Here is a 26,339-nt window from a genome sequence, read left to right as displayed (position 1 = left end):
ATAATAAGAAAAAACAAACAAATAAATAGATGAATAAATAAATGGAGAGAGTTCAAACGATGGACGTAAGCAGTTGGCAAGGGGAGGAAAAGAAAGAGAGAAAGAGAGAAAGCTACAAAGAAATGAAGAAACCAAACAAATCAAAAAGAACACGAGAGAGGTGGTATCGAGCGAACAGTTGATAGAAGGAAGTATGATAAACAGATAAACAAATAAACAAACAAACAGGTATATAAAGAGATAGAACAAATGATGGAGAGAGGGAGGGGGAAGAAAGAAAGAAAGAAAGAAAGAGAAATAAAGACAAATAAATCGAAAAGAGGCAGAGAGACGTGGTGAGTGAACAGTTGCTCGACAGAAGCAGGAGAGAGGGAGAATAAGCGTGAAAGAAATAAAAAATAATAGAAAGAAGGAGAGGAAAACAGAGATAGAGAGCGAGAGAGAGAACAAATGATAGACAGAAGCAATTGACAAGAAGAGAGAGGGGGAAAGAAAGGAAAAAAAATTAGAGAAGAGAATGAATAGAAGGGAGAGAGAGAGAGAGAGAAAGAGAGAGAATTTGATGTGGCTCCTGTAACACAGTAAATGAGTCCGGAGTGTATCCCGGGAATACTGGGTGTGAGACAGGAATACACTTTGAATGGGATGGCAGTCCTTCACATCATGCACACACACACACACACCACTAGGGGCAGTGTAGCATAGCCAGTTCACCTACTGATATGATTTCGGGAGACAGGAAGAACCTGGAGAATTGTTTCAGGGAAGTTAGAATGTGTTTTCTTCTTGAGATTTTTCTAGCTGAAATATTTCGACACAATTCCGTCGCTTATGAAATGGCCGACACAGAGTCGAGCCTTTAAACGTCACCGTCAGCTGTTTACGGTGAACTCGTGAGTCTGTGCTTCATACACAGGTAGCCACACAGACGGTACACTTCCAGTTCGGCTGGTTACAGTCATGAGAGCGCTGTTGCTAGGCAACTGGAAACCATGGACGCTGAAGAACTCCTTGCTGTTATTTAGCTGGGGATGAGGCTGAGGGTTTAGTTAGCAAGCACACGAGCGGTGTACTGATGGTGGGGATTACTCTCTCGCCTTTATTATTACCGGGAAATGAAAAACCAAACTCTGTGCCAGGAGAGAGAGCCGTCACTCTGCATGAGCATGCTGAACACACACCTCTGTTTGAACGCAGGGTATATCCTGCATCATCACATAACGTGATTGATAAATCGACCGAGTTTTGTGTTATTGTGAATGTGTGTGTGTGTGTGTGTGCGTGTGTGTGCGTGTGTGTGCGTGTGTGTGCACGTGTGTGCGCATGTACGTATGTGTGTATGTGTGTCTATGTGTGTGTAGGTGTGTATGTGTATGTGTGCGCATGTGTGCGCGTGTGTGTATGAGTATGTGTGTGTGTCTGTATGTGTGTCTATGTGTGTGTAGGTGTGTGTGTGTGTGCGTATGTGTGTGCGCATCCGCGTACGCACGAGTGTGTGTGTGTGTGTGTATGTGTCAGTGTGTATGTGTATGTGTGTGTGTGTAAATGTGTGTATGTGTGTGTGTGTGTGTGTATATATATATATATATATATATATATATATATATATATATATATATATATATATATATATATATACATACAGTATCTCACAAAAGTGAGTACACCCCTAAGTGAAAATGTCCAAATTGGGCCCAAAGTGTCAATATTTTGTGTGGCTACCAATATTTTCCAGCACTGTCTCAACCCTCTTGGGCATGGAGTTCACCAGAGCTTCACAGGTTGCCACTGGAGTCCTCTTCCACTCCTCCATGACGACATCACGGAGCTGGTGGATGTTAGAGACCTTGTGCTCCTCCACCTTCCGTTTGAGGATGCCCCACAGATGCTCAATAGGGTTTAGTCCATCACCTTCAGCTTCTTTAGCGAGGCAGTGGTCGTCTTGGAGGTGTGTTTGGGGTCGTTATCATGCTGGAATACCGTCCTGCGGCCCAGTCTCCGAAGGGAGGGGATCATGCTCTGCTTCAGTATGTCACACTACATGTTGGCGTTCATGGTTCCCTCAATGAACTGTAGCTCCCCAGTGCCGGCAGCACTCATGCAGCCCCAGACCATGACACTCCCACCACCATGCTTGACTGTAGGCAAGACACACTTGTCTCTGTACTTCTCACCTGGTTGCCGCCACACACGCTTGACACCATCTGAACCGAATAAGTTTATCTTGGTCTCATCAGACCACAGGACATGGTTCCAGTAATCCATGTCCTTAGTCTGCTTGTCTTCAGCAAACTGTTTGCAGGCTTTCTTGTGCATCATCTTTAGAAGAGGCTTCCTTCTGGGACGACAGCCATGCAGACCAATCTGATGCAGTGTGTGGCGTATGGTCTGAGCACTGACAGGCTGATCCCCCACCCCTTCAACCTCTGCAGCAATGCTGGCAGCACTCATACGTCTATTTCCCAAACACAACCTCTGGATGTGACGCTGAGCACGTGCACTCAACTCCTTTGGTGGACCATGGCGAGGCCTGTTCTGACTGGAACCTGTCCTGTTAAACCGCTGTATGGTCTTGGCCACCGTGCTGCAGCTCAGTGTCAGGGTCTCGGCAATCTTCTTATAGCCTAGGCCATCTTTATGTAGAGCAACAATTCTTTTCTTCAGATCCTCAGAGAGTTCTTTGCCATGAGGTGCCATGTCGAACTTCCAGTGACCAGTATGAGGGAGTGTGAGAGCGATGACACCAAATTTAACACACCTGCTCCCCATTCACACCTGAGACCTTGTAACACTAACAAGTCACATGACACCGGGGAGGGAAAATGGCTAATCGGGCCCAATTTGGACGTTTTCACTTAGGGGTGTACTCACTTTTGTTGGCAGCGGTTTAGACATTAATGGCTGTGTGTTGAGTTATTTTGAGGGGACAGCAAATGTACACTGTTACACAAGCTGTACACTCACTACTTTACATTGTAGCAGAGTGTCATTTCTTCAGTGTTGTCACATGAAAAGATATAATCAAATATTTACAAAAATGTGAGGGGTGTACTCACTTTTGTGATGTACTGTGTATGTATGTGTGTGTGTGTATATGTGTGTGTGTATGTGTGTGCATGTGTGTATGTTTGTGTATGTGTGTGTATGTATGTATGTGTATATGTGTGTGTGTATGTGTATGTGTGTGAGCAGCACTGAGGGAGGGTTGGGGGTCGACTGACTCGTCCAGAGATGCTGCTGCAGCAGGAGAGCGATGATGTAATGCAGATGAAGTGAAGCAGAGACACACAGGCAGTGCGGCTGTGCGCTACATTGTTTAAACAATGTTATTGAGATATTGGCAGTTCTGAAATACCACTGAACGCTGAATACCAGAGACATGTTCTGATTGTTCTGACCGAAATCAGACGCTCCAGATGGACTAGTGTGCGGCTTTGGATGAATCACGGCGTCCGACTAACACATCATTTTGGTCAAGTAATGACAGACAGACATTAGACATACAGAGACACAGAGACGGATCAATATACAAACCAGTAGGAAGACTGACAGACAGACAAATAGAGGGATAATCATGTGCATGGAGAGAGAGAGAGAGAGAGAGAGATTGTGGCAGCTTGGGTACGAAGAGAGAGAGCTGTGAGTTTCTTAAAAAAGAGAGGTAGATTCAGACTACTGAGGCAGAAACTGGTAGGATGTAGAGAGGCAGAGGGAGAGACAGACGGGGGACAAAAGAAAGAAAAATATTCAAGGAGTCATGGAGAGAGACAGACCGAAACGTTCATGCTGCTGGACAGGAGAGGAAAAAGAGAGAAAGGAAAGGAATGAAAAGGGAAGTAATGGATGTAAAGAAAGGAAAGGAAACAGGGGGAAAGGAAATGAAAGTAAAGGAAATTGGGATGAAGGAAGGAAAGAAAAGAAAATGGGGAAAAGGGAAGTAAAGGAAATATGGATAAGGGAAGGAAAGGAAATGGGGATAAGGGGAAATAAATGGAAAAGAAAGGAAAGGAAACAGGGGGAAAGGAAATGAATGTAAAGGAAATGGGGATAAGGGAAGGAACAGAAATGGGGATAAGGAAAGGAAAGGAAATGGGATAAGGGAAAGAAAGGAAATGGGGATAAGGGAAGGAAAGGAAATGGGGATAAGGAAGGAAAGGAAATGGGGATAAGGGAAGGAAAGGAAATGGGGATAAGGAAAGGAAAGGAAATGGGATAAGGGAAAGAAAGGAAATGGGGATAAGGGAAGGAAAGGAAATGGGGATAAGGAAGGAAAGGAAATGGGGATAAGGGAAGGAAAGGAAATGGGGATAAGGAAAGGAAAGGAAATGGGGATAAGGGAAAGAAAGGAAATGGGGATAAGGGAAGGAAAGGAAATGGGGATAAGGGAAAGAAAGGAAATGGGGATAAGGAAGGAAAGGAAATGAGGATAAGGAAAGGAAATGAGGATAAGGGGAAATAAATGGAAAAGAAAGGAAAGGAAATGGGGGAAAGGAAATGAATGTAAAGGAAATTGGGATAAGGGAAGGAACAGAAATGGGGATAAGGGAAGGAAAGGAAATGGGGATAAGGAAGGAAAGGAAATGGGGATAAGGGAAGGAAAGGAAATGGGGATAAGGAAGGAAAGGAAATGGAGATAAGGGAAGGAAAGGAAATGGGATAAGGGAAAGAAAGGAAATGGGGATAAGGGAAGGAAAGGAAATGGGGATAAGGAAGGAAAGGAAATGAGGATAAGGGGAAATAAATGGAAAAGAAAGGAAAGGAAACAGGGGGAAAGGAAATGAATGTAAAGGAAATTGGGATAAGGGAAGGAACAGAAATGGGGATAAGGGAAGGAAAGGAAATGGAGATAAGGGAAAGAAAGGAAATGGGGATAAGGAAGGAAAGGAAATGGGGATAAGGGAAGGAAAGGAAATGGGGATAAGGAAGGAAAGGAAATGGGGATAAGGAAGGAAAGGAAATGGGGATAAGTGAAGGAAAGGAAATGGGGTTAAGGAAGGAAAGGAAATGGGGATAAGGGAAGGAAAGGAAATGGGGATAAGGAAGGAAAGGAAATGGGGATAAGGAAAGGAAAGGAAATGGGGATAAGGGAAGGAAAGGAAATGAGGATAAGGGGAAATAAATGAAAGGAAATAATTGGAAAAGAAAGGAAAGGAACAGATGGAAAGGAATGGGATGAAAAATGTAGGAAATGAAACAGAAGGAAGGGAAACTGAGAGAAAGATAAAGAAAGGAAAGAGATGGTTAAAGCCCCACAAAAGGTGATCGAGAGAAAGATTCAGGCTGTGAGGAAGAACAGATCTTTAGATTGTTCTGAATGGAGAGCAGGAGAGAATCAGACTGTGAGAAAAGAGAGAAAGCAGTGGATTAAGGCGTGTCTCTGGGCTGTAGATCAGAGCTGCCTGTTTTCTGTTGACTCTAATCTCTGATCAGATAGAGGCTGGCACACAAGGACAGAGCAGTGGTGCTGTAACACACCCCAAAACCACTTAACCCTCTCCTTAACACACCCAAAACCACTTAACCCTCTCTTTAACACACCCAAAACCACTTAACTCTCTCTTTAACACACCCCAAAACCACTTAACTCTCTCTTTAACACACCCCAAAACCACTTAACCCTCTCCTTAACACACCCAAAACCACTTAACCCTCTCTTTAACACACCCAAAACCACTTAACTCTCTCTTTAACACACCCAAAACCACTTAACTCTCTCTTTAACACACCCAAAACCACTTAACCCTCTCCTTAACACACCCAAAACCACTTAACCCTCTCCTTAACACACCCAAAACCACTTAACCCTCTCCTTAACACACCCCAAAACCACTTAACCCTCTCCTTAACACACCCAAAACCACTTAACCCTCTCTTTAACACACCCAAAACCACTTAACTCTCTCTTTAACACACCCAAAACCACTTAACCCTCTCCTTAACACACCCAAAACCACTTAACCCTCTCCTTAACACACCCAAAACCACTTAACCCTCTCCTTAACACACCCCAAAACCACTTAACCCTCTCTTTAACACACCCAAAACCACTTAACCCTCTCCTTAACACACCCAAAACCACTTAACCCTCTCTTTAACACACCCAAAACCACTTAACCCTCTCCTTAACACACCCAAAACCACTTAACCCTCTCTTTAACACACCCAAAACCACTTAACCCTCTCCTTAACACACCCAAAACCACTTAACCCTCTCCTTAACACACCCAAAACCACTTAACCCTCTCTTTAACACACCCAAAACCACTTAACCCTCTCCTTAACACACCCAAAACCACTTAACCCTCTCTTTAACACACCCAAAACCACTTAACCCTCTCCTTAACACACCCAAAACCACTTAACCCTCTCTTTAACACACCCAAAACCACTTAACCCTCTCCTTAACACACCCAAAACCACTTAACTCTCTCTTTAACACACCCAAAACCACTTAACCCTCTCTTTAACACACCCAAAACCACTTAACCCTCTCCTTAACACACCCCAAAACCACTTAACTCTCTCTTTAACACACCCAAAACCACTTAACCCTCTCTTTAACACACCCAAAACCACTTAACCCTCTCTTTAACACACCCAAAACCACTTAACTCTCTCTTTAACACACCCAAAACCACTTAACCCTCTCTTTAACACACCCAAAACCACTTAACTCTCTCTTTAACACACCCAAAACCACTTAACCCTCTCTTTAACACACCCAAAACCACTTAACTCTCTCCTTAACACACCCAAAACCACTTAACCCTCTCCTTAACACACCCCAAAACCACTTAACTCTCTCCTTAACACACCCAAAACCACTTAACCCTCTCTTTAACACACCCAAAACCACTTAACCCTCTCCTTAACACACCCAAAACCACTTAACCCTCTCTTTAACACACCCAAAACCACTTAACCCTCTCCTTAACACACCCAAAACCACTTAACCCTCTCTTTAACACACCCAAAACCACTTAACTCTCTCCTTAACACACCCAAAACCACTTAACCCTCTCCTTAACACACCCAAAACCACTTAACTCTCTCCTTAACACACCCAAAACCACTTAACCCTCTCCTTAACACACCCAAAACCACTTAACTCTCTCCTTAACACACCCAAAACCACTTAACCCTCTCTTTAACACACCCAAAACCACTTAACCCTCTCTTTAACACACCCAAAACCACTTAACCCTCTCTTTAACACACCCAAAACCACTTAACTCTCTCTTTAACACACCCAAAACCACTTAACCCTCTCTTTAACACACCCAAAACCACTTAACTCTCTCTTTAACACACCCAAAACCACTTAACCCTCTCTTTAACACACCCAAAACCACTTAACTCTCTCCTTAACACACCCAAAACCACTTAACCCTCTCCTTAACACACCCCAAAACCACTTAACTCTCTCCTTAACACACCCAAAACCACTTAACCCTCTCTTTAACACACCCAAAACCACTTAACCCTCTCCTTAACACACCCAAAACCACTTAACCCTCTCTTTAACACACCCAAAACCACTTAACCCTCTCCTTAACACACCCAAAACCACTTAACCCTCTCTTTAACACACCCAAAACCACTTAACTCTCTCCTTAACACACCCAAAACCACTTAACCCTCTCTTTAACACACCCAAAACCACTTAACCCTCTCCTTAACACACCCAAAACCACTTAACCCTCTCCTTAACACACCCCAAAACCACTTAACCCTCTCCTTAACACACCCAAAACCACTTAACCCTCTCCTTAACACACCCAAAACCACTTAACCCTCTCCTTAACACACCCCAAAACCACTTAACCCTCTCTTTAACACACCCAAAACCACTTAACCCTCTCCTTAACACACCCAAAACCACTTAACCCTCTCCTTAACACACCCCAAAACCACTTAACCCTCTCTTTAACACACCCAAAACCACTTAACCCTCTCTTTAACACACCCAAAACCACTTAACCCTCTCCTTAACACACCCAAAACCACTTAACCCTCTCCTTAACACACCCAAAACCACTTAACCCTCTCCTTAACACACCCAAAACCACTTAACCCTCTCCTTAACACACCCCAAAACCACTTAACCCTCTCCTTAACACACCCCAAACCACTTAACCCTCTCCTTAACACACCCAAAACCACTTAACTCTCTCCTTAACACACCCAAAACCACTTAACCCTCTCCTTAACACACCCAAAACCACTTAACCCTCTCTTTAACACACCCAAAACCACTTAACCCTCTCCTTAACACACCCAAAACCACTTAACCCTCTCCTTAACACACCCCAAAACCACTTAACCCTCTCTTTAACACACCCAAAACCACTTAACCCTCTCCTTCTCTTCCTCAGATGACGGCGTGCTTTGATGTCCTGAGGCCAGAGAAGTTAGTGATTTAATAATAATAATAATAATAATAATAATAATAATAATAATAATAAAAGTAGACATCAACAGTCAAATGCAAGTTTAAAAACGTATGTTTTGAGTTGAGCTTTAAAAATGCCAGAGGACTTTAATTTGAATCTTAGTCAAGGAGAGAAAAGGAAAAGGATGAAAAGTGAAGGAAAGGAGAAGAAAGGGATGAAAAGTGAAGGAAAATAAAAGAGAGGAAAGGGATGAAAAGTGAAGGAAAATAAAAGAGAGGAAAGGGATGAAAAGTGAAGGAAAATAAAAGAGAGGAAAGGGATGAAAGTGAAGGAAAATAAAGGAGAGGAAAGGGATGAAAAGTGAAGGAAGGAACATGAATTAAAAGTGAAGGAAAATAAAGGAGAGGAAAGGGATGAAAAGTGAAGGAAGGAACATGAATTAAAAGTGAAGGAAAATAAAGGAGAGGAAAGGGATGAAAGTGAAGGAAAATAAAGGAGAGGAAAGGGATGAATGTGAAGGAAAATAAAGGAGAGGAAAGGGATGAAAGTGAAGGAAAATAAAGGAGAGGAAAGGGATGAAAGTGAAGGAAAATAAATGAGAGGAAAGGGATGAAAGTGAAGGAAAATAAAGGAGAGGAAAGGGATGAAAGTGAAGGAAAATAAAGGAGAGGAAAGGGATGAAAGTGAAGGAAAATAAAGGAGAGGAAAGGGATGAATGTGAAGGAAAATAAAGGAGAGGAAAGGGATGAAAGTGAAGGAAAATAAATGAGAGGAAAGGGATGAAAGTGAAGGAAAATAAATGAGAGGAAAGGGATGAAAGTGAAGGAAAATAAATGAGAGGAAAGGGATGAAAGTGAAGGAAAATAAAGGAGAGGAAAGGGAGGAGTTAAACACGCTCTAGTTAAAATTGACCTCACTGTACTTCATTTCATTTTATGGCTTTAATGTACATAATTATTGTAACCTCTGCGCTTTTGTCCTACACGGACACTTTGCATTTTGTCACTATATTTTTTAGTTATATATTTTTTTATTTACTTATTTTTGTCATTATTTTTTAGGATTATTTATTAAATTCTCCTTTCTTATGTACATTGATATAATGCTTTGGCTATATTGTACGTAAACAATCATGCCAGTGAAGTGCTTTGAATTTGAAAAAAAGTGAAGGAAAGGAAAGCAAAGGAAAGGGGAGAAAAGTAGAAGGAAGGGAAGGAAAGGGATGTAAAGGAAAGGAGAGGAAAGGGGAGAAAAGTAGAAGAAAGGGAAGGAAAGGGATGTAAAGGAATGGAAAGGGATGAAAAGCAAAGGGGTGAAAAGGAAAGGAAAGGAGAGGAAAGGGATGAAAAGGAGAGGAAAGGAAAGGAATGAAAAGGAAAGGAGAGGAAAGGAAAGAGATGAAAAGGAAAGGAGAGGAAAGGAAAGAGATGAAAAGGAAAGGAAAGGAAAGGAGAGGAAAGGGATGAAAAGGAGAGGAAAGGAAAGGAATGAAAAGGAAAGGAGAGGAAAGGAAAGGGATGAAAAGGAGAGGAAAGGAAAGGAATGAAAAGGAAAGGAGATGAAAAGGAAAGGAAAGGAAAGGGATGAAAAGGAAAGGAGAGGAGAGGAATGAAAAGGAAAGGAGAGGAAAGGAAAGGGATGAAAAGGAAAGGAGAGGGATGGAAAGGAAAGGATAGTGGAGAAAAGGAGAGGAAATGAAAGGGAAGAAAAGGAGAGGAAATGAAAGGGATGAAAAGGAGAGGAAATGAAAGGGAAGAAAAGGAGAGGAAATGAAAGGGAAGAAAAGGAGAAGAAAGAAATGAGAGAAAAGGGATGAAAAGGAGAGGAAAGGAAAGGGAAGAAAAGGAGAGGAAAGAAATGAGAGGAAAGGGATGAAAAGGAGAGGAAAGGAAAGGGAAGAAAAGGAGAGGAAAGAAATGAGAGAAAAGGGATGAAAAGGAGAGGAAAGGAAAGGGAAGAAAAGGAGAGGAAAGAAATGAGAGGAAAGGGATGAAAAGGAGAGGAAAGGAAAGGGAAGAAAAGGAGAGGAAAGAAATGAGAGGAAAGGGATGAAAAGGAGAGGAAAGGAAAGAGATGAAACAAGAAGGAAAGGAAAGAAATGGTGAGAGAGAGAGAGAGAGAGAGAGAGTGACAGATCGTGGCCCGGCACATACGGTGATTTTGGTAGCAGTGTGAGTGTTAGTCTATATTTTGGTTGCTCTCTCGTCACCGTAGCATGATGGGCTCACAGTTCAGCATGAGCATACTTAACACCATCTGCTTACTCTCCCGCAAAAACAGATCAGATATGACGACTGTAATTCTCAGCAGCCCACTCTCTCTCTCTCTCTCTTTATCTCTCTCTCCTCTTCTCTCGCTATCTCTTTTCTCTCTCTCTCTCTCTCTCTCTCTCTCTCCTCTTCTCTCGCTATCTCTTTTCTCTCTCTCTCCCTCTCTCTCTTCTCTCCCTCTCTCTCTCTCTCCACTTCTCTCGCTATCTCTTTTCTCTCTCTCTCCCTCTCTCTCTTCTCTCCCTCTCTCTCTCTCTCCACTTCTCTCGCTATCTCTTTTCTCTCTCTCTCCCTCTCTCTCTTCTCTCCCTCTCTCTCTCTCTCCTCTTCTCTCGCTATCTCTTTTCTCTCTCTCCCTCTCTCTGTCTCTCTCTCCTCTTCTCTCGCTATCTCTTTTCTCTCTCTCTCTCTCTCTCTCTTCTCTCTCTCTCTCTCTCTCTCTCTCTCTCTCTCTCTCTCTCTTGCTCTCATTGAGCTGTAAAACTCAGCGCTGTAAAAAGAGCGAAAACTCTCCTGCTGTAAGCATGCTGTTTCCGTTTAAGCATGGTGGTCTTTCAGCTGTCTCTATGCGAGCCTGCATGTGTGTGTGTGTGTGTGTGTGTGTGTGTGTGTGTGAGAGACCGGGACGCCTCAGGAACGAGGCTCACTGACCGCCGAGGCTAATTTAGATGCAGCAGAGTTCCTCCAGAATCCCATAATGACATCCTGAAGAGACAGAAAGGAGACCGCAGCAGAGATCGCAGGCTGGAGAACGCCACTGAGCTTTTCCAGACCTTCCTGTAGTACGCCTTACTGCTCTGTGTCTGTGTGTGTGTGTGTGTGTGTGTGTGTGTGTTAGGGATGTTACCAATTATATATACATTATTCAGAACGGACAGATGACATGTTCTAAACAGATACAAATAGGAGGTGCACTATTGAATTTATTTATTTATTTTTTTTAGAAAAGTTTACGAAAAAAGCGAACGTTTTTCCGAGACGCAGGGACAAATCATTTTACTTTCATTCAGGTGCGAGCAAGCGGTCAGATATGAAACTTGAGGGATAAACAAAGGCCACAATCATTAACGTGACCTTGCATGCATCCTTAGTAACTGCCTGGTCAGGGTTGCTGTGGTTTAAATTAGCCTACTAGAAAACTACAACCAATTAAATTTGTTTGAAAATATCACAGACAGGTGCAAACAAAAATGACTGGGTGACCGTCCCGTGTACGTCTCCAGTCGAGATCAATTATGAACTGGAGTGATGTAGCTGAGGTTGAGGAACTGTCAGAGTTTCATTTCCAGTGTTTTCACTTGTTTTGGAGTGTGTAGTAGTAGGATTCATTTAGGGTTCCAGTTTAAGCCACACCCACTTCCAATTTAAATCCATGTATGGATACAGGTACAGATATCTATCTATCTATCTATCTATGTATGATAGACTGAATGAAATGATATGTTCTCAGTATGAGAGGTCCATGGTCCATGTTTTCACGGTCACATGACGATGTGCTCATGAGGTTTTATTTCTTCTTATTAAACTGTTAACGTGTGTGTGGATTAAATACTGTACGTTATGTGTTTTGGGTTTGTGTGTGTGTGTGTGTGCAGGTTATGCATATTTGTGTGTTTTCTTATTAGCTTTTTGGTGTGTGGATTAGTTACAGTGTGTGTGCGTGTGTTTTGAGAGTGAGGAGGTTATGTGTGGTCGATGAGTCACGGTGGAGAACTTGATGTGTCTAAAGGCGCTTGTTTTGAGTGGAGAGAAAATGTTGTGTTTTCCAGCTCATGTCTCCTGAGGCAGAGAGAGAGAGAGAGAGAGAGAGAGAGAAAAGGAAAAAAAAGAGATGAAAACACTCTTCAGTGATCTTCTCTCCAGCAGGTCTCTCAGGCTAAACTAACTGCTCTTCTGACTCCTCGTCAGTAGTTGGTGGTAAAAATCGGTTCACTTTTGGCACCAGTGATCCACCGGGCTCGACCAGAGCTAAGGGCACCAACTATCCCCACAAAACTGACAAATAAAGTAACCCGAAAGGATTCGTACTGCTGGATGTTATGATTGTAGAGAAGATTTTGGTAGCAACAAATACTATACACACGTACTAAAAAAAAAGGTACCATTTATTGTGGCTGGGGGGCGCACGGTGTCTTAGTGGTGAGCACGTTCGCCTCACACCTCCAGGGTCGGGGGTTCAATTCCCACCGTGGCCCTTGTCTGCGGAGTTTGCATGTTTCCTCCGGGTACTCCGGTTTCCTCCCCCAGTCCAAAGACATGCATGGTAGGCTGATTGGCGTGTCCAAAGTGTCCGTAGTGTATGAATGGGTCTGTGAGTGTGTATGTGATTGTGCCCTGCGATGGATTGGCACCCTGTCCAGGGTGTACCCCGCCTCGTGCCCGATGCTCCCTGGGATAGGCTCCAGATTCCCCGTGACCCTGAAAAGGATAAGCGGTATAGAAGATGGATGGATGGATGGATGGATTGTGGCTGGGGTGGCATCCTTTACCTAGAAACGTGTATATTTAAAGCTTTAATAGTTACTAGACTGGTACACCTGCTCATTGTGTACTTTTAGCAAATAAAGTTAAAAAAATAAACCTCTTCAAAGGTTCTTCGGGAGTGTAATGTGAAATGTTAAGATTTGAGCTGTGAATCAGTAAGACTTTGTAACTCACACAGTGTTTGTATTGTATTGTATTAGTATTGATGGAGAACTATCCATGGATGTAGTAATAACTACACCCTAAAGACTTTTTCAGGTTATCCCTTTGGGGGAACCATTAAAGGTTTTATGGAGGAACCCTATGATGAGTTCCTCCTTCGAAAGGATTCCACATGGACTCTTTTCTGTCCTATATGTTAGACTGTCTTTGGTATAAAGGTGTTTACACCCATGAGGCTGAGGAACCCCATAAAATATTTCGTTAGTTATACGTTCTATAACGGCAGGCCACTGTGAATGGACAAATTACAGCTTGGATTTACAGCGAACTTCACGCAGTAGACGTTTCAGGGCTCCACATTAATGTGGCCATCCATTTTAAGCGCCACAGGAGGAAGCGCTACAGCTCGGCACTTGGCCGTGTGATTTGTAGTTTGCAGACCCTGAGGTCAGTCTTGGCTCCTGACTGCGCTTTGACCTCCATTTGTCTTTACTTTAATTACCTTTACAGTGTAACTTGAACTGCCCTCAGAGAGTCAGAACAGATGCACCAACACATACTGTAAGGGTCCTTTACTTCTTTTAATACTTTTACTAAGAAATACCGATTTGGTGGTAAATAATGTCATGAAAATCAAACAAAGGGTCAAAGGCCACATTACAGAACGAATTAGTTCATGCTAAAAATCTAGGAGGAGTAGTGCACTACATTAATGGGTGACGAATTAAAAAAAGGAAAATGGTGGACCTGTTATCCCATTTATTTATTTATGCCTACATACTATATGCTTGTCCCCTTAGAGTGAAGCATCGCTGCAAATCAATACTGTAGTCCTTCTTTTTCTGATCGCCTTTATCCTACGATGATGCATTTCTATCACGATGGTACTCATCAGGATGACCCCGCCCCCATCGACAGGGCACGATGGCTCAACCGTCTATAAGCACTACACCTCCATTATATGTACAGTGACCATATTTGGTGAATAGGTAGTCGTTCAGTATATATGCACAGAGGGCTGTATTCTAAAAATGGTGACTGAAGTCCAAAACTTATGCGAGTATTTACACTGGAAAAGTATTCAGAATCGGGTTACGCGGCTGTTTAAATCGATTCTCTTGAGTAGAAGTGTCCAAGACGGGGGTTTTCAACACCGTCTAGACCTCCGGCTTTGAAGACATAGAGGATAGATAATGTGGACTGTACCATAAAAGCAGGAGACAATTTTTTAAAAAATGATCAAAATGAGACTATGATAAAATACTGTAAATGAGAAGGTGTCAAGAGTTGAAATAATCACACAGACACAAATATCTTGCCAAAGCTACTCTGCAAAAGGCTGGAGGCAGTGCATACTCGTGCGGTTCTGACTTATTTTGGAGTAATCGTCATCATCACATTGCTAATCTGTGTAAGAAACACATTTTTATACGTTTTTAAAAGAGCAGTAAATGCTCATGAGTGCTGTTTATTGCACATGACAAGCACGCAAAATGTCCTGTCATGTCCTAATAAATGAAGATCTTCATTCTGATCGTTTTATGATCATGTCTCCTGGAATTCTGCCACGGTCACGGTATAATGCGAATGAAATGCAAATGGCGACTTCTAATGGTACTGAGGGGTGATAGTATGCTTAATTGTTTTTTCCTCACTGAGGACAAAAAGAAGCTGTGAATTTTGGTCCCTGTGAGATATTTGTACTTTTTGCGAGTGTGTGCGTCATCGTGCTGCTACGTGTTTCAGTTGTTTAACGTACACAAATAGAACAGCGCCGGTGCTTTCGCTACAAACAAACAGATTGACCGTGAAGAGCAAACATTGTTTTTGAATCATTCCGCCATGAGTACAGTCTTATTCGAATAAAAACTCACACCTAAAACTCTACAGGTTCGTTTGTTTTGTTCTGTGAAGGGATTCTATCAGAGGGGGTTCCTGGAAGAGTTCCTTTAGGAAGCTAAGAATCCTTCACTACAATACTGTACATCAAGAACCCTTGCATGTCCAGTGGTGGTTTTGCAAAGGTTCTGTAGCTAGGTGGTGGTGGTGGCTCAGAGGTTCAAGCTATGGGCTGCTGAGCAGAAGGTTGTGAGCTCAAATCCCAACACTGCTAAGCTACCACTGTTGGATCCTTGAGCAACACCCTTAACCTTCATCCGCTCAATTGTAAATTGTTTTGGGGAAAACCAATCATTTGGCCGATGAGGAAAACTAGATTAGCTAGTTAGATAGTGTGGCCATTCCATACTTGCCAGGTTCTACTAGTGTAACCATGGCAACTCAAGATAAGAATGCCTAGGTGAACAATTGGTAACGTAATCCTAAACGAGAACATGTTATTTTATTAGATTGTTGAAACAAACTGACCAAAGGGTACTAAACTGTACCATTGTTTGTTTCTGGGGTGGTATCTTCAAGGTTACAGCTTTTTTTCCTCCGACCCCACCATTTTTCTCCCCAATTTGGTCAATAGCTACTTCTCTCTCACCAGCCAGCTCTTCCCTATCACGTGACAGTTACGACCCTGAAAGGGTGAATGCTAACACGTGCTTCCTCTGAGACACGTGAAGCCAGCCAACTGCATCTTTTCAAACCGCTCCTCATTCTGCATCACAGGGCAGCGTAACACACTTGGAGGAAGACACTATCCGCCCTCTTCCTCAAACATGAACTCGGCTAGTGTCACCTCGGGATCATCTTTTGTACCTTTAATGTGTATCTTTTACCTGAAAAAGTGTATGTTGTGAACCTTTAAAGGATAATTAAAGGTACAAGAGTGGTCTTTAATGTCCAATTGTGTAATTTAACTCGTGTTAGATTTCCAAGTACCTCAGGAATATAATTATTATGTCTTCAGATCTCCGTCAGCCCTTTCGACAGACAATCACTCATTTCTCATTTATAATTATGGGTTCGGAATTACACCGCACCAGGGAAGAAAGAAAAACACTTACCCTGGCCCGGAGTATCCCACTTCTGACACCAAATTGTTAGAGTTCCAAAACAGAGATTATCTCAGGAATCTCCAAATCTCAGACTACGTTTTCCAGACCTCCGCCAGCCTTGTCAGCCTGTTCTACAATTATTTACTTCTATTAACTTTTAGTTCTGTGCTGCTATGAGCTAGAAAGTGTGGTTTACCGCAGAGTTCAGGCCTGGAGAGTCCGAATGAACACACACACTGGCACATGTGAATGTTCACAGAGACTTCTGGTTTATTCATTCAAAACAGAAGTATTTATACACATTGATAAGAAGCAGTGCGTGGACGGTAGAACAAAGAAAAAAAAACGTACCCTTGAGAGTACCACCCCAGCGATACGCAGCCATACAGTTTAGTACCCTTATTTTCTGAGAGTGCATCCACGACCTGCATATATATTCTTTACTTTATCTTAACATCTTTCTGATTTCTAGCACAGAATGTTAATAATGCATCTACATGGCAGTTTGAGTGCAACCCAATGGTAGATCAGTGTGGAACTGATCTCTGACCCAGATAGACTTGGAGATTTGGGAAATACCCTGCTAGCTTCTCTTAACGGTTATCCATGTCAGCGTGTCGGGTGAACTAGCCCTTAACGGGACGTTTCCTATGTTTCATTACAGTTTAATCATTATTAATGCCACACACCAAACAAAATGATACAGAATAGTGATTAAATAAGGAACACAAAATCTCTCTGGAATTATTAACTGCTCTTTCTCAGATCCTACTATGGCACCAAATGAGTGTTTTATTAAAGACAGGAACACTTTGAGGGTAAAACCGTCACAATTATAGTAGGGGTACAGTACAATGGCACTATCTGTATCTCTCAAAGACTCAAAAATCCTTATCTGTATTCGGATTTAAACCCGAAGTAGGCGTGGCCTAAACCAGAAGGCTCGCACAGTTGTGCATTGTCGTGCTTGAACAGGTGTGGACCGGAAATTGTAATTCTACAGCGTATAAAGACGTTCTATACAATTCTGCGCTTCCAACTTTGTGGTAAGACCTTGCGGAAGAAGCACATATGGCTGTGATGGTCAGGCGTCCACATACTTTTGTCCATATAGCGTCTTCCAGTTAAGACTCCCGGTGAATGTGAGTGTATTTGATGTTATTTAGACACGAATAGTAAAATATATAGTGTTGAAAAACTTTTGACTGGCATCGTACTCAATGTCTGGAATCAAAGCGCATGGCCTTCTGCGCTGATCTAGCATTTCCTTTGTAGATAAAGAGAAGTCTGCCAAAAAGAGAAGCGGGGAAGAACCTGAAAGAACATCTTCCTGTTGCATTAACAGCAGAAAGCGTTAGCGACTGTACTGTGTGCTGTAGTGATGTATACTCATGTCACATATATATATATATATATATATATATATATATATATATATATATATATATATATATATATATAGGGGTTTTTTTGCTTTGTATATAAAGGAAGACGTTTTATGTGTGGTTTTATTTATTACCTGATGTCTTGTGTGTGTGTGTATATGTATATATCTATATATCTATCTATATATATATATATATATATATATATATATATCTCAATCATGTGGCTAAACTAGATGTGTATTCCCTTATGTCCCTTACACACATGCACAGCTGCACTACTCTACCTTTTACAGCTTCTAGTATGTCAAAATAATGACCCATCTTTTTTTTCTGCTCTCTCCTGACTCCAGGTGTGAATTGGAGCTTTTCTCTCACTTCGCTCTCTTCCCCGTCACGTCGGCGCTCTAAGTGACTCCGCAGCGCAGAAACAGGCCTCCAAACACACACACACACACACACACCGCACAGCCGCCATCGTCACCTGGAGGCCATCACTATCTGGACAGGTAAAACTCCTTCACCCAGAGTGTAATAATCCAGAATTAGATTAGTCCACATATTGCCGTGAGCTTTAGAGGCCCAGTGTTTAATGCTTCTCTCCTCTCTTCTCTCCGTTTTTTTTTTTTTTTTTTACACATTTCAAGCTTTAAAGTTTCTTATTCTGTTGATAGATCATTTTGCTTATTCCTGGAAATAAATTAACAAAAGGATCTGCGAATAGAACAATATTAGTTTAGGTTTGGAAATGAGTCTAGAAATAGGTTGAATAATATTCTATTTAGTTTATTGGAGTCTTATAATACGAAATATTACAATAGATCAATTTGATTACATTCAAGATGTCATTTTTTGCAGTGTATACTAAAGCGATTCCACTTTATTAACAATTTACAATTTATTAAAGAACAATGCACTGTGCTTTTTTTATCCATTTATAGTTACATTTAATGTTGAGGAATATCCACTAAACTTTCTCTTATGTTATAACAGCTATAAATGGTCTTCAAGTCACTTTCTCTTGAAGTTAAATGGGAAAAAAAGTTGAAGAATAAATAATAATAATAATAATAATAATAATAATAATAATACACTATACTGTAGACTTTCCCATGTCGGAAAAATTAAAGTTACAGCTTTAACGTTTTGTAGCTTTTTTTCGAATTCTTCAATGTTAGCGTTTCTCTTTACAGAAAACTTCGCCATATCAACGATTATACTTGACACTTTTTCTTTGTTAAATAACTGTACAGTATGTAACTATGGAAACAGTAACCTATTAGAACGAGAGCATGTGATTTTGCAGTCAGATCTGCTGTTAAAATTTATATAATTAATAATCAATACCCACTGACCAACCAGATTTGAGGATTCAGTAATGCTTTAGTATAAACAATAGCAATGGCTGGAAGATTTGTTCCTGTGAGAGACCCAAGAGGATGACAGATTTTTAACCAAAAAAATGCAGCAGAAGATGGTATTATTTAGCGACGGTAATATGCAAGTGTGTGTGTGTGTGTGTGTGTGTGTGTGTGTGTGTGTGAGAGAGAGAGAGAGAGAGAGAGAGAGAGAGAGAGCGAGAGCCTGGTTCTAGAAACATTAAAAGCTGTGTGTGGGTTGTATGCGTGGGAATGAGCATGACGCGGGAACTGCTCTTCTCTTTCACTCAGTGTCTCTCTCTCTCTTTCTCTCTAGCTCAGCTTCTTTCTTTCTCTTTGTTCAACCATCAGCATCTCCTTCTTTTTTTATCTATCTATCTATCTATCTATCTATGTATCTATCTATTTATCTATCTAACTGTTTGTCTGTCTATCTATCTATCTATCTGTCTGTCTGTCTGTCTATCTATCTATCTATCTATCTAACTGTCTGTCTATCTGTCTATCTGTCTATCTGTCTGTCTGCCTGTCTGTCTATCTATCTATCTATCTATCTATCTAACTGTCTGTCTGTCTGTCTATCTATCTATCTATCTATCTAACTGTCTATCTATCTAACTGTCTGTCTATCTATCTATCTATCTGTCTGTCTGTCTATCTATCTATCTATCTAACTGTCTGTCTGTCTGTCTATCTATCTATCTAACTGTCTGTCTGTCTATCTATCTATCTATCTGTCTGTCTATCTATCTATCTAACTGTCTGTCTGTCTATCTATCTATCTGTCTATTTATCTATCTATCTAACTGTCTGTTTATCTATCTATCTATCTATCTATCTATTTATGTATCTATCTATCTATCTATCTATCTATCTATCTATTTATCTATCTAACTGTCTGTCTATCTATCTATCTATCTATCTATCTATCTATCTATCTATCTAACTGTCTGTCTGTCTATCTATCTATCAGGAACAGATGGTGGGTGTTGAGTCTCTAAAGTGTTTAATGGCTGTATTCATGGTGAAGTGGTTCGAGGGCAGAGGTGTGCTCATTCTAATGCCACACACACACACACACACACACACACACACACACACACACATGGGTTTTTTTTGTGTTTTTTTGTTTGTTTGTTTTTGTCAGCGTCATCAGTTGTTCATGAGAAGTTCATGGGAACAAAGAAGGTGTTGATTAATTTTCTAAAACAGCGCAGCTACAAATCATCTGCCGGTTTATAATCATGCGCTCGTTCTACTACGTTATCGGTTCTGTAGGAACAAGAGAGGGGGGAAATGTCGGGCTGTGACTGTTTATAGATGCTATAAAGTACGTGATAACAGGAACTTGTAAATGTTCCACAACATGAAAATACAACATGTCAGACACCACTGTTGATGCCTTTCCTATAATAGCACACCCCCTGAGTGTTTTAAGTTACTGACGTGAGAGTAATGAGGTTGGATAGTGGAGCTCATCGGTGTGTGTGTGTGTGTGTGTGTGTGTACGCAATTACATGTTTAGCGTATGAGTATATGGAGTGTGACAAACATGTGCTTGTGTTAACAGAAAGAAGCCATCTTGTTTATTACCGTCCTGACTCACTCAACAAGAATTAGCTCATTCTCCCACAGTTTACGTGCCTGTTATCCATCTCGATGCAGGCTGGTTAAAAGAATCTGACATTCATGTGCGGTTGCAATGGCATCTGAATACGGATACCCCCCCCCACACACACACACACACAAACACACGCAAGCACCAGATAGACGTCAATACCTGCAAGCAATTATGTACGACTGATCTCACACTTCCTTCCATTTCAGTCAAAGGTCAGATGCGGCGGAAGTTTTTTAATAGAGATGTTAAAAGTCCCAAAAGTCATCAGTTAATCATCGAATACTGTACGTTTTGCTGAGCTGACGCTTATCATTGAAGAATTACTGTTGAACAGTATATACACTATACACTGCGAAAGGATTTTGAACACCCTGATGTTAAAGAACTACGGTAAGCCCCAGACCTTGGTCTTTAAGAGGACTTGGAATTTGTTCTCTGGACTGGTCCTTGGCTCAGAAAGAGCTTTCACACTTCAGTGAACAAACCAAATGAGTGGTCATTTTAAAGGCTGATGTTTATGTACTGTAGGATTGTGCTGGACTGTTAATTAAGCAGCACTGGTTGTATACAGAGTTCCCGGTGGATGGCACTCTGTCTCTGTGTAGATTCTGTGCTGCTCTGCTGTCGCTTTTTCAGTCCCATATCTGCCACCAACACACTGTGTGAATGTGTGTGTGTGTGTGTGTGTGTGTGTGGGGCCCAGCTTCCTGCAGTGATTTAAGAGCTCTGCAATGCAGCAATAGAGGCAACAGAGTGAGTCAGACACCCAGAGAGAGACAGAATTTATTAACCTGGTATTAATACAAGCTTAACTTTCTATATATGTGTAAAAGAAGGCGTGGCCTCTGTATCTGAGTCCCAGTGGAGGAGGCGTGACCTCTGTATCTCAGCCCCATGAAAGAGGTAAGGCCACAGTGAAGGGGGTGTAGCCTCTGTGCAAGTCAGTCCAAGTAAAGAAGGTGTGGCTTTTGTCTGTTCCAGTGAAAGAGGTGTGGCCTTAATATCTCTCAGTCCCAGTCAGGCTTTGGGAGGAATGGAATACATGTAACGGTGTTATGTAATCAGGATGCAAAAAACTGGTAGCTGTAATCCGTTACAGTTACGTCAAAAAACAATGTAATCAGATTACAGGTACATTGAGTAAAAAATGGGAATACTATCAGGATTATAATTGTTTTACATTTATAACCAAAGAAATGAATCTTTTGACATAACACAATCCACCTGGATGATGCGACTGCAGTCATAGTGCTCCAGAACGCCCACCACACACCAGTTATTGGTGGAGAGGAGAGTGATGTAACCAATTCAGGGATGGAGATTATTCGGGGGACATGATAGAGAAGGGCCAATGGGGGAATTTTTAATGAGCACAGAGAGTCAGGACCTCATTTTAAGGCCTCATCCGAAAGACGGTGCTACTTTGTACAGTATAGTGTCCCCATCACAGTACTGGGGCATTACTCCATAGTACCACTTCCTGCAGCAAACTTAGTTTTCCCCTGGAGGTCTGCCATCCAAGTATTGGCCAGGCTCAACCTTGCTTAGCTTCAGTGGGAAACCAGGGAAGAGTTGCAGGGTGATATGGCTCTGGCATGATGTGCTTTCGGTCTAAAACTGCAACATGTGTGCGATATTTGCATTGCTTTAACCCCGCTTTGTAATTCTTGCCTTCTCGCACACCAGTTGGTCGATTATAAAAGGCTTACAGCAACTATCAGCCAAATTCCTGCCTCTCAATCATTAGCCTACTCTCAGCGACTGCGCGAAGGTGAAGCACTGTTGCGTACTGCATCAAACAGTCGTTTGACAATAACAGTAAATACCAGCTGTCCTGAGTTGAAACAATGCCCATGGCCTTATAAGGTCAGTTTTGATTTCCTGTTATCGCATTGCTTCGTAATACATGGCCATTCAAATGTCGTAAATGATGGCAGAAGGTACACTCGTGGCACATGATATTTTATTTTATTCCATGGCTTGACTTCAGCCACCTCTCCACAGCTGATGATGGATCATACTGCTGAAGTTGCAATGAGGATCAGGTCTGAAAGGCGTGAGGATGTGCGACTGCTGCGGACATCTGATTTTATACTCTTTTGGGCACTGAAGGCTCTTTCGCAGTTGGCAAAGCTGATTGGCAGAACAAGAAGAATCTGAACAAGATGAAGAATGTTTTGCATCTCATCTCTGTAGGGCTGCTTCAGCAGCAGTGTCTGGTACAGGTCCAGGTGGGACTTGCCATGAAGATCATTAGACATTCACCTTTTCAAGCATCTCCATTCCCCAGGGATCTGTTCAACTTCTAGATTGAACAAGCTTCTCTGAACCAAAGCTTCGCCTTTTTGTTTGAAGCCATCACACTATCAGGACAAGCTGCGTGTCGTTTGCTGTTTGAGTGCACTGTGATTTTCACATTTGAAACTGCGTGACCCTGATACAAAGTCCGTTTTACCGGCTAAGCTAGGTTTTCAACTGCAGTACTTGTATATAATCACATCTTCCTCCTCATCATACAAAAGCCGATCAAAGTCCGACAGCCACTGAGTCTGGAACATTCGCTTTTCCATGTCACTTTTTGATTCAGAGTGCACAATCTTTTCTGCCACATTTCACAAGCTTGGCTTGGGTTTGCCACCGCATTCACCATCTTTTGTCTGCAAGGAACTGGACTTTTCTTTGCACTGGAAAACAAAAAAATTATCAAGCGTTTTCTGCTCAGACTGGAATTTTCACTTTTTTGCATCCATTTGCATCCACAGTACAATAAAGAAAGAAGACTATTTAGATCTAGTGTGTCAATTCTCTTTACATGGCATGTGTAGCCTATCTCTTTCTCTCATGTTGAGTGCACGTGTATGAGAGAAAGCGTCAGAGGGAGCGCTCAGCTAAGAGACCGTGTGTAAAGCGGACTGAGCAGGCATTGAAATTATCCATTTCCAACCATCCATCCATTTTCTACACCACTTGTCTTGGTGAGGGTTGCGGTGGCAGCATACTAAGCAGGGCAGACCAGACCTCCCTTTCGCCATTGACAGATTCCAGCTCCTCCTGGGGGATTACCAGGTGTTCCTGGGAGATATAATCCCTCCAGCATGTCCTGGGTCGGCCACGGGGTCTCTGCCCAGTGGGGCGTGTCCGGTAGAGCTGTACAGGCACCTTCCCAGGTGGCATCCTTACCAGATGCCCAAACTCACCTCAACATCCTCTCGATCCGGAGAAGCAGCGAATAGCAGCGACGAGGCTTATCCGGATTACTGAACTCCTCACCCTATCCCTAAGAGTGAGTCCAGCAACCCTTCGGAGAAACCTCATTACCACCGCTTGCACTCACGATCTCATCCTTTCGGTCATTACCCAACGTTCATGACCATAGGTGAGGATGGAGAGGTAGATTGACGTGTAAACCGCGAGCCTTGTCTGAGGGCTCAGCTCCCGCTTCACCACCACGGACCGATCCATCACCCGCAATACTGCAGATGCTTCAGCAATCCTCCTGTCAATCTCACGCTCACCTTTTCCATCACTCGTGAACAAAACCCAGAGGTACTTAAACTCCTCCCCTAAAGGCAGCTGCTCCCCTCTAACCTGGAGTGGACAAGCCACTCTTTTTTGAGAGAGAACCATAGCCACAGACTTGGAGGTACTGATTCTCATCCCAGCCGTTTCACACTTGGCAGCGAAATGCTAGAGTGTGTGTTGAAGGTCACAGTCGGATGGGGCAAGAATGTATGTCATCTGCACTGCATACAGCAGTGATAGCACCTCCAAGCCCCCAAACCGGATACTCTCTCTACCTTGGCTGTGCCTTGATATTCTGTCCATGAAAATCACAAACAGTAGTGAGGACAAGACACACCCTTGGCAGAGTCCAACACCCACCTTGAACGTCTTCGACTTAACACCAAGAATACGGACACAGCTCTCGCTCTGGGAATAAAAGTACCGGATGGCACAAATAAGCGGCCCCGGTAGCCCATACTCCCTCAACACCTCCCATGAGACATCCCAGGGAATACAGTCATATACCTTCTCCAAATCCACAAAACACATGTAGACTGGATTAGCATGCCCACATGCCCCCTCAAATATCTGTGAAAAGATAAAGAGCAAGCCCATTGTTCCACGGCCCGGATGGAATCCACATTGTTCCTCCTGAATCTGAGGTTCAAATATAGGATGAAGTCTCCTCTCCAGCATTCTCGCATAGGCTTTACCAGGAAGGCTGAGAAGTTTGATCCCTCTGTAGTTGGAATACACCCTCTGGTCCCCTTTCTTGAAGATGGGGACCACCACCCCAGTTTGCCAATCCAGTGGAACTGAACCTGCCTTCCACGCAACATTGAAGAGGCGCGTCAGCCACGCTACCCCAACATTGTCCAACACTTTCAACATCTCCAGATGAATCTCATCTACCCTTTAAAATTTGAGTTGAATTCAGACCAAGTTCCTGAACTGAAGTAACACCGTTTAACGACCCCAACCTTTTTAACAAAATGTAATGTCTGAGAGCAGTCTCAGGTGATTTTAAGATGCATTTCCAGAGCGTAAATCTATTTGATAATTAATGTACAGTCCCCTCCTAAAGTATTGGAACCTCAAAACAACAGCAGTTGATGACAGAAACATTTTGAGAACGGCTTTTTCTTTCAAGAAAAGCCCCAAAACAACAGGCAGTTACATCACCAGCAACCTCCACAAGGCAGGGGTGAAGGTATCACAATCCACATTTGAAAAAGACTTCAAGTGCAGAAATATAGAGGTCATACCAAAAGATGCAAACCACTTATGAGCACCAAGAATCAGAAGGACAGATTGGAATTCGCAAAGAAATACAGAAATGAGCCACAAAGGTTCTGGAAGCAAGATTAACCTCTACCAAGTGACGGAGAAAGAAAGGATCTGCTTATGATCCAAAGATACAAGCTCATTGGTCAAGCATGGTGGAGGTAGTGTCATGGATTAGGCCTGCATGACTGTTCTGGAACAGGCTCAGTAATCTTTATTGATTATATAACTCATGAAGGTAGCAGCAGAATGAGTTCAGAAGTCTGACAGGAACATTCTGTCTGCCAATTTACAGAGAAACACATCCAGTCTAATTGGAAGGAACTTCATCATGCAGCAAGACAATGATCCAAAACACACCGCCAACTCAACAATGGACTTTATCAGGGGAAAAAGTGGGAAGTTTTAAACTGGCCAAGTCAATCACCAGAGCTTAGTGCAACTGAGCAGCATTTCACCTCCTGAAGTGGAGACTGAAGGGAGAAACTCCATTAAAAGGCAACAACTGAAAGTGGTACAAGTTGGTGCTACATCAATATTTAAATATCAGGAAATTATATTTGTCTTTTGATCGCAAACTCAGATGATTTCAGTGTATAGCGAAAACAAAAAAATTCCATTCCAATACTTGAGACTGTAAACATTAATAGTCAATACTTCTTAGCTGCAGTAGGGCCCAAATGACTGAAATTACATTTAAAATCCTAGAATTTTTTTCTCAATTAATAGTGGCAGTAAACAGAACATTTTAAGGAAACAAATGGTCTCAGACTTTTGGACCTCACTGTACATTAGGCTTGTAGCTCCAGTTCGGAATTAAAGAAGGACATTTAGATCCTCGACATCCAAAATCCCTGTCTGATCCACTACATTTTGGAGTTTGTTGAAAATCATGTATATTTTTGCCGAACT

The 26,339-nt window shown here is 42.2% G+C and overlaps 1 protein-coding gene across 4 annotated transcripts in view; it reads left to right on the top strand.

The window, feature by feature from the left end:
• The window catches only part of map2 (microtubule-associated protein 2), a 133,058-nt gene that overhangs the window by 51,592 nt on the left and 55,127 nt on the right, over positions 1-26,339 (top strand). For all 4 annotated transcript variants that reach the window (XM_053626229.1, XM_053626230.1, XM_053626228.1 and 1 more), the window contains one exon: positions 17,993-18,148. The gene's annotated coding sequence lies outside the window, so the exon portion shown is untranslated. The remainder of the gene's footprint in view (positions 1-17,992; positions 18,149-26,339) is intronic.

The sequence above is a fragment of the Ictalurus furcatus genome, chromosome 6 (assembly GCF_023375685.1).
Source record: "Ictalurus furcatus strain D&B chromosome 6, Billie_1.0, whole genome shotgun sequence".
NCBI lineage: Eukaryota > Metazoa > Chordata > Actinopteri > Siluriformes > Ictaluridae > Ictalurus > Ictalurus furcatus.
The sequence above is the reverse complement of the archived record's forward strand: the minus strand, read 5'-3'. Positions and strand labels throughout refer to the sequence as shown.